The sequence below is a fragment of the Zalophus californianus genome, chromosome 17 (genome assembly GCF_009762305.2).
Source record: "Zalophus californianus isolate mZalCal1 chromosome 17, mZalCal1.pri.v2, whole genome shotgun sequence".
Classification (NCBI taxonomy): Eukaryota; Metazoa; Chordata; class Mammalia; order Carnivora; family Otariidae; genus Zalophus; species Zalophus californianus.
The window spans coordinates 27,747,391-27,760,223 of record NC_045611.1 but is presented as its reverse complement, the minus strand read 5'-3'; positions in this window follow the sequence as shown (position 1 = coordinate 27,760,223).

Sequence of the window (12,833 nt, the reverse complement as noted above, 5' to 3'; positions counted from 1 at the left end):
CTGGTTTCCTTATAAAAGGGGGAAATTTGGTTACAGACTCACACAGAATGCCACATGAAGATGAAGGCAGAGATCAGGGTGATGCTTCTACAAGCCAAAGATGGCCAGCAAACCCCAGGAAGAAGGGAGGAGCATGGACCAGATTCCCTCTCAGGGCCCCCAGAAGGAATCAATCCTACAGAGACCTTGATGTCAGACCGCTAGCTTCCAGAACTGTGAGAGAATAAATTTCTGTTGTTTAAGCCACCCAGTCTATGGTACGTTGTAATGGCAGCCCTGGGAAACAAACGCACCAGTCCTAACCTTTCCCCAGGGTAAGGAACTGTATTGCAGGAGCCCAGTGAAGGGGGATCTGGCTGGAGCTGCTTTCACGGAGGTGGCAGCGCAAGGAGGGAGCTGAGCGCTGAAGACCACCACCATGCTCTCCTCCCCCCACCCCCCCAGTCTCCTGCATCACCTAAGCCAGTGGAAGCCAGCAGGCAAGGGAGGTGGGAGATGCAAACCGGGAATCTACCTGGAGGAGCACATTGTCCACACTTCTCTTATGACCTCTCTGTGTGGGCTCCTTGGCAGATACAGCAGGAAGGGAACTCAGGAGAGCCTCATGCAACACTTCCATCTGACCTCTGAGAAAACCATGTCCCAAAGAGGGGGTGTGACAATGCAGCCAATATAACACAGAACCGATCCTTGAATTCAACAATCTGGATTCTCAGTCATGCATTCCCGCTGAATTAGAGGGCTGCTGCCTGTTTCATCACTGCTGTCTTGTCCACTCATGCACCCTCACCCCTTTAGAATGCTGGCTTCTTGGAATATTTATTTTTTTTAAAGATTTTATTTATTTATTTGAGAGAGAGAGAATGAGAGATAGAGAGCACGAGAGGGAAGAGGGTCAGAGGGAGAAGCAGGCTCCCCACCAAGCAGGGAGCCCGATGTGGGACTCGATCCCGGGACTCCAGGATCATGACCTGAGCTGAAGGCAGTCGCTTAACCAACTGAGCCACCCAGGCACCCCCTTCTTGGAATATTTAATGTAGTGTTGAAGTGGTAATGCTTTGATACCCTATCAAATTAAAATATATAAAAGCATATATAACAAAGATCTGAAGAAATGGGAACCTTTGTCCCCTGTCGGTGGCAATACAAAATGGTGCCGCCGCTGTGGAAAGCAGCAGGATGATTCCTCAAAACATGAAACATAGAATTACCACATGATCCAGAAATTCCACTTCTGGGGATATACCCAAAGGAATCGAAGACAGGGACTCAAACAGATATTTGTCCAACAATGTTCATACAGCATTACTCACGATAGCCAAAAAGTGGTAACAACCCAAGTAGCTATCAGGATAAATCAAACAGATGAATGGACAAATCAAACAGATGAATGGATAAATCAAACAGATGAATGGATAAATCAATAAGATTCATACCGTGGAATAATATTCAGGCCTAAAAAGGACTGCCTCCATGCTTCAACGTGGAGGAACCTTGAAGATATTAAGCCAAGTGAAATAAACCAGACACGAAAGAACAAATATTGTATGGTTCCACTTATATGAGGTACAAGAACAGGCAAATACATAGAGTAGAATAGAGGTTACCAGGGGTGGGGGGTGTGGAGGAGGCAGAATGGGGAGTTATTGTTTAATGGGTATAATTTCTGTATGGGATGAGAAAAAAGTTCCAGACATAGTGGTGATGGCTAGTTAACACTGTGAATGTGCTTAATGTCACTGAATTGTATACTTAAAAATGGTTAAAAGGGTAACATTTAGGGCGCCTGGGTGGCTCAGTTGGTTAAGCGTCTGCCTTCGGCTCAGGTCATGATCGCAGGGTCCTGGGATCGAGTCCCGCATCGGGCTCCCTGCTCAGCGGGGAGTCTGCTTCTCCCTCTCTCTCTGTCCCTCATCCTGCTCATTCTCTCTCAAATAAATAAAATCTTAAAAAAAAAAAAAGTAACATTTAAGTCATGTATATTTTACCATGGTACAAAAGAATATATTTTTAAAGAATATACATTGAAAAGGAAGTCCTCCTCCCACCCCAGTCTTTGCCATAAGATCCCCTCCCTAGAGACCCTCCTGAGACCAGTTTCCTGGACCTCCTTCTGAAGATGGTCTGGGATGGCATAAGGAAGTCCTCTCCTCCAACTTTAAGGCCACAGAGTGGTATTCCTGTACAAAGCCTTTCACATAGAAAGTGTCGGACTAACATTTGAAATCAACATTTGCATTTTAATAAGGTAGACTACCTGAACTCCAAAGAATGAACTAGGAATGGTAGCATTTCAGAAAATCGGCCAAGTGTGGGTATTCATGAGGAGAGGGTGGGGGATACAGTCTTCTCAGTTCAGCTTAACAAACATGTACGGAGGCCACACCAGGAGAAAGGGCCTTTGCTGGATGCTGGTCTAACAATAGCCAAGAGCTATAAAGCTCTTACCATGTGGCAGCTACTGTTCTATGCACATTAACTTATTTACTCTTTGCAACAAGCTTTTGATGTCGGCGCTATTATTAATTATTCCCCTTTTACAGATCAGGACTCCCAGGCATGAAGAGGTAAGTAGCTCACCTAAGATCCCATAGCTAATGAATGACGGGACTGGGGCTGCACCCACAGAGTGGGGCTCACTTGTACAGTGCTGGTGCTGCCTCTCGGGCACGCACACGTTTACTGAATTTCACAGTGGGCCCCGGGCTTCCTACCGAGAGAGGTGTAAGGATGCCTTACACATAAGCCCCGTGCTCGATGACTTAACAGCTGCAGCAGGGGCACAATTCACCATAATACAAGGCAGAGAACGGACCGATCAGGGTTAAAAGAGGAACATATGCAGTGTTCTGGAGGTTAGAAGAAAGATGCCAAGAAATGCCCTGTGGAGGAAGTAACTTCTGAGCGTGAAGGAAACCAACATTTATGGAGCAGCTACCCCACACCAGCCACTTTGTGTGATGAGTCCTCCTGACAACCTTATCACCCCCATTTCTCTGACCAAAATAATTGAGGCTCCCAGAGATGACATTAAAGTGGGGAAGCTGGGATCCTCTCCCAGCATCAGCTATCACTCAGAGCCGGTGGGCGGGCAGGGGCTTGGGGGGGGGGCGGTGCTTTCTGCAGTGAGTTGCCAGCAAGGTGTTCCCAAGGCCAGTGACATCAGCCCTCCCCTGTTGGGCATGTGGGGGATCTTTAGTCTAATCTTAATGTGAATCGTGGCCAATTAACAAGCCAAAAGCACTTTGAAGATGACATTGTGCATATAAAGGGCCTGTTCCCACAGTTGCAGGCCGTGATGCAGGACAAGACTGTTTAGGGCGTGGATTGTGGTAGTGACAATGTCTCAGCAGGGCAGGAATTCCTGGGGCAGAGGAGCCCTGAGCCAGGAGGTTGAGCTCATCCATCAGGCTGGGTTCCAAGAGAAACCTGGCTGTTTCTAGAAGGATCAAAAGAGTCTCTTAAGGGCGCCTGGGTGGCTCAGTCGGTTAAGCGTCTGCCTTCGGCTCAGGTCATGATCCCACAATCCTGGGATCGAGCCCCACGTTGGGCTCCCTGCTCAGCAGAGAGCTTGCTTCTCCCTCTCCTGCTGCTGCTCCCCCTGCTTGTGCACGCTCTCTCTCTCTCTCTGTGACAAATAAATAAATAAAATTTAAAAAAAAATAAGTATATATATAGAGAGAGAGATAAATGTGATAACATGCAGATCCGAGTAAAAGGTATATGTGAGTTCTTTGTATTATTCTTGTAAATTTTCTTTAACTTTGAAATTAATTAAAAAACAATAGAAAGATATAAGCCAAAATCTTACTAGTGTTGTGGGCTTGCCACTGAGCATTTTTTTCTTTTTGCCTATCTACACTTTTCTTTGTTCCTTCTTTTCCTTCCTCCCTCTCTCTTTCTCTTTCCTCCCTCCCTCTGTCCCTCCCTCTGTCTCTCTCTTCCTTCCTCCCTCCCTCCCTCTTTTCCTTCCTTTCTTTTGAAAAAGTAGTATGGTAAAAGTAATTCACCCTTGTTTTGTTTTTTTTTTTTAAGTCATCTCTACACCTAACATGGGGCTCAAACTCACAATCCTGAGATCAAGACGCACATGTTCTACCAACTGAGCCAGCCAGGCACCCCGAAGGTAAAACTAATTCAAATGCTATAGACAAGTCTCCAGTGTAAGTCTGCCTTCCAGCCGAGCAGACCCTCAGCTCCTCAGCCCCCCTCTCAGAAGTAACCACCACCATTATGTCTTCTTTGCCTCTCCTTGCAGATGTATTCTGTCCATATACAAATGTGGATGTCTACGTAGCCTCTTCCCACTTTCCCACCACAAATGGTGGCATCCTTGCTGGGCACACGATTCTGGACCTAGCTTTTCCTCAGTTAACACTATATCTCTTCATGATCCTTCTGTATGGGGACATATGGGGCTACCTCATATCTTTAAGGGCTGCCTAAAATTCCATTGCATTGATGTGTCATAATTCTTTGAACCAGTCCCCATTGTCTTACCCAGTTAGTCCTTTTCCAATCTTTTATAAGCAAAATTACGGTGAATTGCACCCACTTCTTCGTGCACAATGTGCAAATAAATATATAGGATAATTTCCCACAAGTGGAGGTGCTGCGTGGAAGTCCATATGCCTTCCCCATTGTGGACGCAACTGTGGTTGGCCCGCAGGCTGCGCATGCCTATCTCCTCACTGCCTCTGCACGCACGTACTTCACATGTTCGGATCTCTGCCAATCAGATAGACTTTTTTTTTTTAATGATATCTGGTTGTAGTTTTAATTTGCACTTCTATTATTATAAGCATAGATGAGTATCTTATCACTTGCTCTAAAAGCCATTTGTATTATTCTGTCATCTCTCTCTGCATGTAGATGAGTGGTCTAAATCCTCTGCCACAGACCTAGGCTTCCTACAGAGAAACCCACAGCATTAATCCCAGGCTGGACTGAAAAGAAAGGGATCTGCAACTCCTGGTGCATCTGGACCAGAGCCATCTCAGTGACTCCGGTCTCCTTTTGGGTTTACTAGCTGTAAACCAAGGGCGATAATTTACCATGGGAGCTGGGAGCGTGACTCAGCCCAGGCCCAGGCCAGCACCCCCACCACCCCTCTGAGCCGCCAGCAGCTGGTGCCCGGCCCAGGGCAAGGCTGTCCTGGGACTTTGCAGCATGCCGCCTGCCCCATCCTTGAAGAACAGAACTTCTTAGTCCCTCTGGGTTTCTGTTTTCTCCCCGAGTCTTTAAAAAGCTGTGGTGGGAACAGAACGCTTCATTCAGAGGAGGCCCTGAAAGGCCCTTTGGTGCTGCATCCGGTCCAGGAACCAGCTCCATGTTCTCTGAAGGAGAAAAGACTTGGACAAAAGCTGGCATCCTGAGAACCCTGGAGGTCAGGCCCTCGTTAATTAGCCACTGGCGTCCCTGCCTCATTAGCATGCAAGCACAGGCAGAGCGGAGCTGCTGCTTCTCCAAGCTGCCCCTGGAACCACCTCCGCTCAGAGGTTGCTGTTAGGCATGGGATTTTTTTTTTCTCCATCCAACACTTGCAGGGAGATCTCTACAGATAGGGGCTTTTTCTACCACGGGACCTGGCTGAGGTGGGTCATCGCCGGGCTGCCGGTCATTATCTTGATCATGCCCTTCTTGTAGACAGAGCCCAGGGTTTGGAAACAAATAGACTGGGATTCAGATCCCCACTCTGCCCCTTCCTGGCTGGGTGACCTTAGCAGATGACCTCTTGGAGCCAGTGTTCTCCTCGCAAATATGGATTTACAATAGTACCCACTGCATGGGTAATGTACTGGTGTCTTGGGACACAGAAGATGTGCAGAAAGGGGATTTGAAGATCACAGAAGAACAGAATTAGAAGGGATTCATCTGCCAGGCTTTTCCTTTAAGAAGATCAACCTAGGGAAATAAGCACTGCGTTCTAAAAAAAAGACACAATCAAAAAATCCCAACCTGTCCTTTCGGGTTGACGTTCAGAAACTTCTTATTACGCTGTTACCTTCAGGGTAGACAGTTAAAAAGTAAGATCGATCAGTCAATCAATCCTTGCCCTCGCTTTGAGGGCCCCCTGTGAGCAGACTCCTTTCCGCTTCCTTGCCTCCCTCCACCACTCAGCCTTGGGGCTCTGTTAGGGGACAAGGACAGGTCATCCTGAGATGGGCTACTTTGGCATGAAGATTGTGTTGAGGTGAAGGCGATCAGGACCCTGTGGGCTCAAGAGAAACTCTGCCCCTCCTCCAGTTACCTAGAAGAATCTGAATTGGGGGTCTTTTACAGCATGAGGGTTACTACCAGAGCTAAATTTTATCTGAGTGACATCTGTACGGCAGGGCAACCGTCTAATCACTGAACATCTGCTTTTCTTCTTATGGTCCCATACAGTGCATTCCTTCACTCTGGAGTCCCAGGCCCCTACCCACTTCTCCCTCAGTTCGGGATGACACACATGCTTCATTTTGCTGGACTGTCTTTGGAATTTCCACGTGTGTGTGGCTTCCCCCATCCCTACGCTATTAAATTTGATTTTCTCTTAACCTGTCTCGAGTCAGTTTGATTCTCAGTCTAGCTAGAAGGACGTTTGAGGGGACAGGAAATCTTGCTCCCACCCTGCCCCCTCTGACAGCTCCGAGGCCCCTGCCAGTGGGCATCTCTCAGGTGTGTGAACACTTAGAGCTCCCTTATATCCCTCCGCCAGCCCCTGATCATGGAAGCTCCTTCTACCTAGACTCTCTCCCCCGACTCTCCTCTTCGCTCTGGCTAACTCCTGCTCGACTACAGATTGCAGCTGAAGCATTCACTTATTTAGGATGGGAGGGGGGCGCTGAGGGGGCCTGAACCCCCAGATAGGTGATTTGTGCCTATAACCCTCTCTCCAAAGGTTCTGTCTTGTCACGTGCGCTGCACGTGTGGTTTCTGACTCCCTGGGCTGCAAGAGCCACCAGGCTGCATGGCTAGAGCCGGCGCTGTGACTTACTGTGACGGGCACCTGGAAGGGCTCACGGCGTGTTTGCGAAGGAAGAAAAGGGGAACAGGAAGGACGGAAGGAAAGGACAGGTGCGTGGGGGGACGTGAATGCACGGAGGGGCTTTCTGGAGGCCCTCAGCGGAGGGCAGCCTCCTGTTCATTTCCCATCTGGGCAAAGCCCCCTGGAGATGGGGAGAGGTTGGGACAGATACAGTGGTGGCACTTGAAGAAACAAGCCCTTTGAAATCCCCTTCTGAACTTTGCTGGGTACTTACTCTTAGAAGCTTCAAAGTTGTTTACAAACCCCAATTACCCCCACACGCTGTGGCCCCAGGCAGCCGCCAAACTTGGCCTCAATGTTCCTGTGTGCAAGTTAGGAAACTGAGCCCCACAGTTAGGTTCTCGCCTGGGGCCCAAAGAGGAAATGAGCCTGAAGGGCTGCTTGTGTTCTCAGGAAACTACCGAGCAGAGCAAGGGCTAGAAACTGAAAGCACTTTGGGCCTCAGTCCGCTGAGTGAGGGGACACTCCCTGCTCTACAACCCTTTAATTCTCTGCTGTGGATTTACCCAGCCCAGGGGTTATAACGAGGCAGCACCCAGGCAGGCCGCATTTGGCCCTCAAACGTGATGTGTTGGTTTTTTTTTTTTTCTTCTCAGTTTTCTTCTTCTTTTTTTTTTTTAAATAGAAGATTTTGTAGAAAAATGGAAGTTTGAGGATTCTCTTGAAAGATCAGAAGGCCTGGCAACACTGGACCCACAAGTGCCAGTGCCACAGCTGTGAGGCTAGCTGGAGCTGAACGGTGGCTCCCTCCTTTATTTACACGGGGCGCACGTGTGCCACCTTGCCGCAGACCCCGGTGTTCCCTCTTGTCTCTGACCTAGCTTCCTTCACTCATTCATGAAACCTGCTGAACCTTCTTGGCATCTGAATCAAAGCTCTTGAACTATCTCTTCCCCCTTAGTTACTATCTCTAGCTGCATTGGCCTTTTCTGGGTTTCTTGTAAAAACCAAACTCTTTTCAGCCACAGGACCCTTGCATATGCTGTTCTGTCGTCCTGAAACACCCTTCCCCAACAACTCTCAGTGGAAGGATCACCTCCTCTGGCTGAATTGGGTTTCCCTTAATATATTATCTAGAGTTATCTCACATGCCACATCACACCTTGTAATTATTCATGGGTGTGCTTACTTGCTAGTCTTCTATCTCCCTTATTAAAATACAAACTCTTGGAAGGCACAAACTTGCATGGTGTTATTGGTTGCTCTGTCTGCAGCATGCAGCCCAGAACCTGGCTCCCCTTGGGAACTTGATAAATATTTGTGGCATGAATGTGTGAATGAATGCATGAGTGGGACCCTGCCAGGCCCACTGGATGTCCATTCGGTGGAAAGCGGCCAGTCATTGCTGTCTTCCTGCAGGGCTGGTAAGAGGATGCCGTTTTCCCAGCTTCCTTGTGGCATTCACTCAGGCCCATGTTTGCAGGCACATGTGTTCCCTTTTCCAGAAGCCCTGGGATAAAAGGTGAGTGAGAACACTTCGGCGTATTTGCATTCAAACCCAGATACCTGTGTGAGGCAAGGACAGATGACTAAAGCCATCAAAGGGACAGCAAGACTACAGAGTACAAAATGAGGTTTCTTCCAGGTGCAGAAAAAGAGGCCTGGCTTAAATTAAATCTATAAAGTCCCAAAGTGGATGCTGAGAGGGAGGCATGATGGACACCCAACCTCAACTATGAGGAAAAGGAGAGTCTCCCTTGAAGTTTAAAAGAGTTTAAGGCAAAGAAAAGCCACCTCCCTCAACCTACTTTATGCAAAGGACCTTATGATATCTTCTACCCCAAGACATAGGATGAGCCAAGAATAAAAACAGGGTTTAAGAAAGTTTCAGGAGCACCTGGGGGGCTCAGTCAGTTAAGCATCTGACTTCAGCTCAGGTCATGATCTCAGGGTCCTGGGATCGAGCCCCACGTCAGGCTCCCCACTCAGCAGGGAGTCTGCTTGTCCTTCTGCCCCTCCCCCAACTTGTGTTTGCTCTCTCTCTCTCAAATAAATAAATAAAATCTTTAAAAAAAAAAAAAAACCCACAAGAACTAAACAAAAGAACCCACAAAACTACTGGTAATGCTCCCATAAAAGGAATAGGCTATCATCAGAGGTGATGAGCTCCCTGTCACTGGAGGAATACAAGTGAGACCCTGGAAGCCATTTTTATGACTCTTGTACATGGGATTCCAGCATCAAGTACTGCTGAGGTTTTTCACTTGGTGGTTGTGAACAGGAGAGTACTCAGACCCTCTGACATTGTATGCAAAATTTTTTCTGGATGAGCATCTTCTTTTTCATTATGCCAAATGTTGATAAGTTTTTTAGCTTCTCAAAAGGGTTTATGACTCAAAAAAGATTAAAAGTCACTGAGAGGAACTGATGAGGGCACCATTTTCCCAAACTGGCTGCACACCAGAATCATCTGAGGGGTTAAAAAAATATGAGACCCTCTCGAACTCCCACTCCAAGCTCACTGCATCAGAATACCCCCCCACCAAATTGTGTTTTTTAAAGGGTCTCACTGGGTGATCCTGACGACCTCAACCAAGCACTGGTCTGAAGTCTCTAATAAATAGTAACCAAAGGCCTCGGTGAATTTTAAGCAATTTTGCACCCCCAAAGCTCTAGAGTTCCAAGACAGAGGTCACAAAGCAGGGCCCCATGGGCTGTTCTGGCTTATGAGTGTGTTTTTTCAAGAGGAGGGTATTTAAAAATAATAAACAACTTTGGTCAAAGGTTAAAAATTGGAATCATTCACACACACACACACACACACACACACACACACACACACACACACAATTCAGACTTCCAACGTCTCCTATAAAATGCAACACATTTCTCTGATAAATCCCCTAGAAAAGAACGGACAAAATTAAACCCTAATTCCCAAATCTCAATATTCCGCTGAAGCTTACTGTTTGCCACAGTCCCCATCACTCCCTGTTACATACAATCAGCTTACTTTGCTCTTATGAGTTAACTGCCTAGACCCTGCAGACACTTAGTCGGAGACCCCTATGTGAAGCTTCCCCAGAAATTCACCAGCTTGAGAGATTGTTGACTCCAAGGTGTTTCCTAAAATGAGACAGAGGCTGTCTGTTCCTGGCTGAGCTGGGAACCGAGGGGCCGTTAGGTCTGCACTTTCCCCAGCCCCCTGCCTCCCACCCTGCTGACATCTAGGAGTTGTCCTTTAACTCTGTCCAGCACTGGGCCAAGGACTTCAAAGCCACATAAGATCCAAATTGAGTTGACACTAATCCTCTTTGGCCTCAGCCTGTTTTCCTGTGCCAGGCAGAAACTTCCCGCCTCTGCTCGCTTCCTATTAAAATTAACAAGCGTTGCAGGCAGGCATCAAAGGCAGGGTTGTGTCTTTAATATTCCAGGCAGGCCCAGGCTGTGATTACAGCCCCTCCCCCGTCTTCCTCTCTTCCAACTGAATTGGGGAAAATGGTTCGGCTGAGAGTGCCAGAATCAGAACATTGGCCATCCTTGTCTGTTTGATATTTGCACCAGGGAAAATTCCGGGACCAGCAGAACATCTTCACAGCAATTTTCTTCAAAGTGCCCTGCAAAAACTGGCCAATTATTTGTAAGAGGCAGCCTTAGAAGGGTGTGTTATTATCCCTATTTTACTGGCAGGGACATGGAGGTCAAATGGCCTGCCCCGGGCCAGTGAGAAAGAGAGAGAGTGAGATGGACGGAATCAAAGCAGTGGCAGCCTCCTTGTCCATCTGAGGCTCACACAGACCTGCATCTGGTCCAGAATTCTAGCACAGGCTTTCGTGCCCAGCCGGGTTGTCGTGACCACCCCTCCCGTTCTCACGCTGGGCTTCCCAGACCTGAGCTGCAAGAAGATAAGAGGTCAGTAACCCCACAGGCACTGATGGGGCGACGAGCTCTGTCATCAACCCATCTACTACACAGAAAATGACTGTGGTGGCTAATTATTCTCCTCTACAACCCTCAAACTCTTGTCTTTGTTTTTTTCCTCCATAACTTTAATTGGGGACAATCTGATTATCTTCAGAGAACCATGTATTTATCCTGGAGTAATTCACAAATTGAATAGTGCACTGTGGTCCCGAGTTATTAGCGGAACCCGGACAGGTGGGAAGGGGCTGGATGGTTGCAGGCTTGGTCCCTCTACCCGAGACACCTGTTCAGACAGAAGTCCACAGACACCACCACCCCGCCAAGATTGTGGAACTGGAAGAAGCTTTGGAGGTCTGGTGAGCCCACTGTTGGCAGAGCTCACTGCAGGGGCTGCAGGTCCTGAGCTGCTATATTCCCACCCACCTCTTTGGAGGAAAAGCACGGCCAAAAAGTGCCTGCAGAGAGTGAACAATTAGTGAAGTTTCTGGAAAAAGTGGCTTTGATCCCAATGCTTTAAAGACAAACTGCTTTTCTGGGACTTTGGCTGAGGGGGTCGCCCTTCCAGAAATCATAGAGCCAGGCATCTTGCCAACAGCTGTCTCTTTACCGGTTCCCAGAACAGAGTGGGGAGGGACTATGGACACCTCCTCGGCGTTTTGGGGAAACTGAGGCCCCTGGCAGAGAAGTGCACTTGTGAGTGAGTGACACCAGCGAGTGAATTTAGAGGATTCCATTGCCCTGAGTCCCAGGCCGGTCTTCTTGCCTTAGGAGAGAGAAAATACAAGAGAGAAAGGGAGATGTGTGAAGGCAGAGAGGAATGAGAGAGGTGGAGGAGGACGAAGGCCACGAAGGGGAAGGAACGCAGAGTGAGAGAAGACAGGGAGGGGAGACGCATGCGCAGGGCAGACACCCTGCTTTATTTCACCGCGCGGGCACATGGTTCTGTGATGCCCGCCAATGGTCTTCTGGGCATTTCGGCTCCCCAATTATACCAAAACCTTTGTACCCCTGGGTGAGGCATGTGGCACGATGTGGGGCCCTAAGCGGTTGCTTCATCTGAGCAGGTGGTTCTTGGAATGGCCACACTTGATAGTCCGAATAGGAGGTTTCCAAAGCCCGGGGAGGTTTTTTTCCTCCCCGCAATACATCACTTCACCCAGCTGGTCTGCACCTGGGTGTGTGGGGGAGTGGATGATAGGCAAGGCACTGCCCCGCTCAGAGCCTCAGGCTCTCTATCTGTAAATGGGTTTGAGATGGAGAGGGTGTTTAGACCACATTATTGCCCTTACAGCCCTGGCGTTCTAGACCTATGTTAATTCCAGTTCTCCTGCTTCTCTCTTTCTTCAGGTATTCTGAGAGGCATTACAGGGCAAATGCCGAACCTCTTACTATAAATACATTTCAACTGGAAGGAAGGGTTTCTAAACAAAGGGGATAAAGTGCAGAAGCCTAAAATGAATTCTGCCGACTTGACCATTCCTGCAGGGGGCTGAGTGACTGCAGAGAACTCAAAGGCTCAGGATGCTCCGGGCTGCCCCTCCACTCCCCACCAGACCCTGAGTGTCCTTCCTGGGGACACACCAGGATATTCATCTTCTTCATCACCCAAGGTCACTGAGCCCTCTGAATGGGGAAATTATTAAAAACCAGTGACATGGAAAGACAGATGCAGGCTGTGTGGCAGAGAAAGTGATATAAACTGGTCCCAACGTCGGATCCGTTAGTGTGATGCCCCACCGAGCTATCGGGAATGCAGTGTGTTAGCAAGAATACTGGACCATGGAGAGGCGACCCAAATAGCCAAAAATCTTATAATAGTCTGCTCAACCTCAGTAGCAATTAGGGAAGTGTAAATCAGTAACCAAGGAAATGCCATTTCTTATCTGTCAGACTGATGAAAATTAAGTCTGACAATATCAAGTGTTAACAAGGACAATGA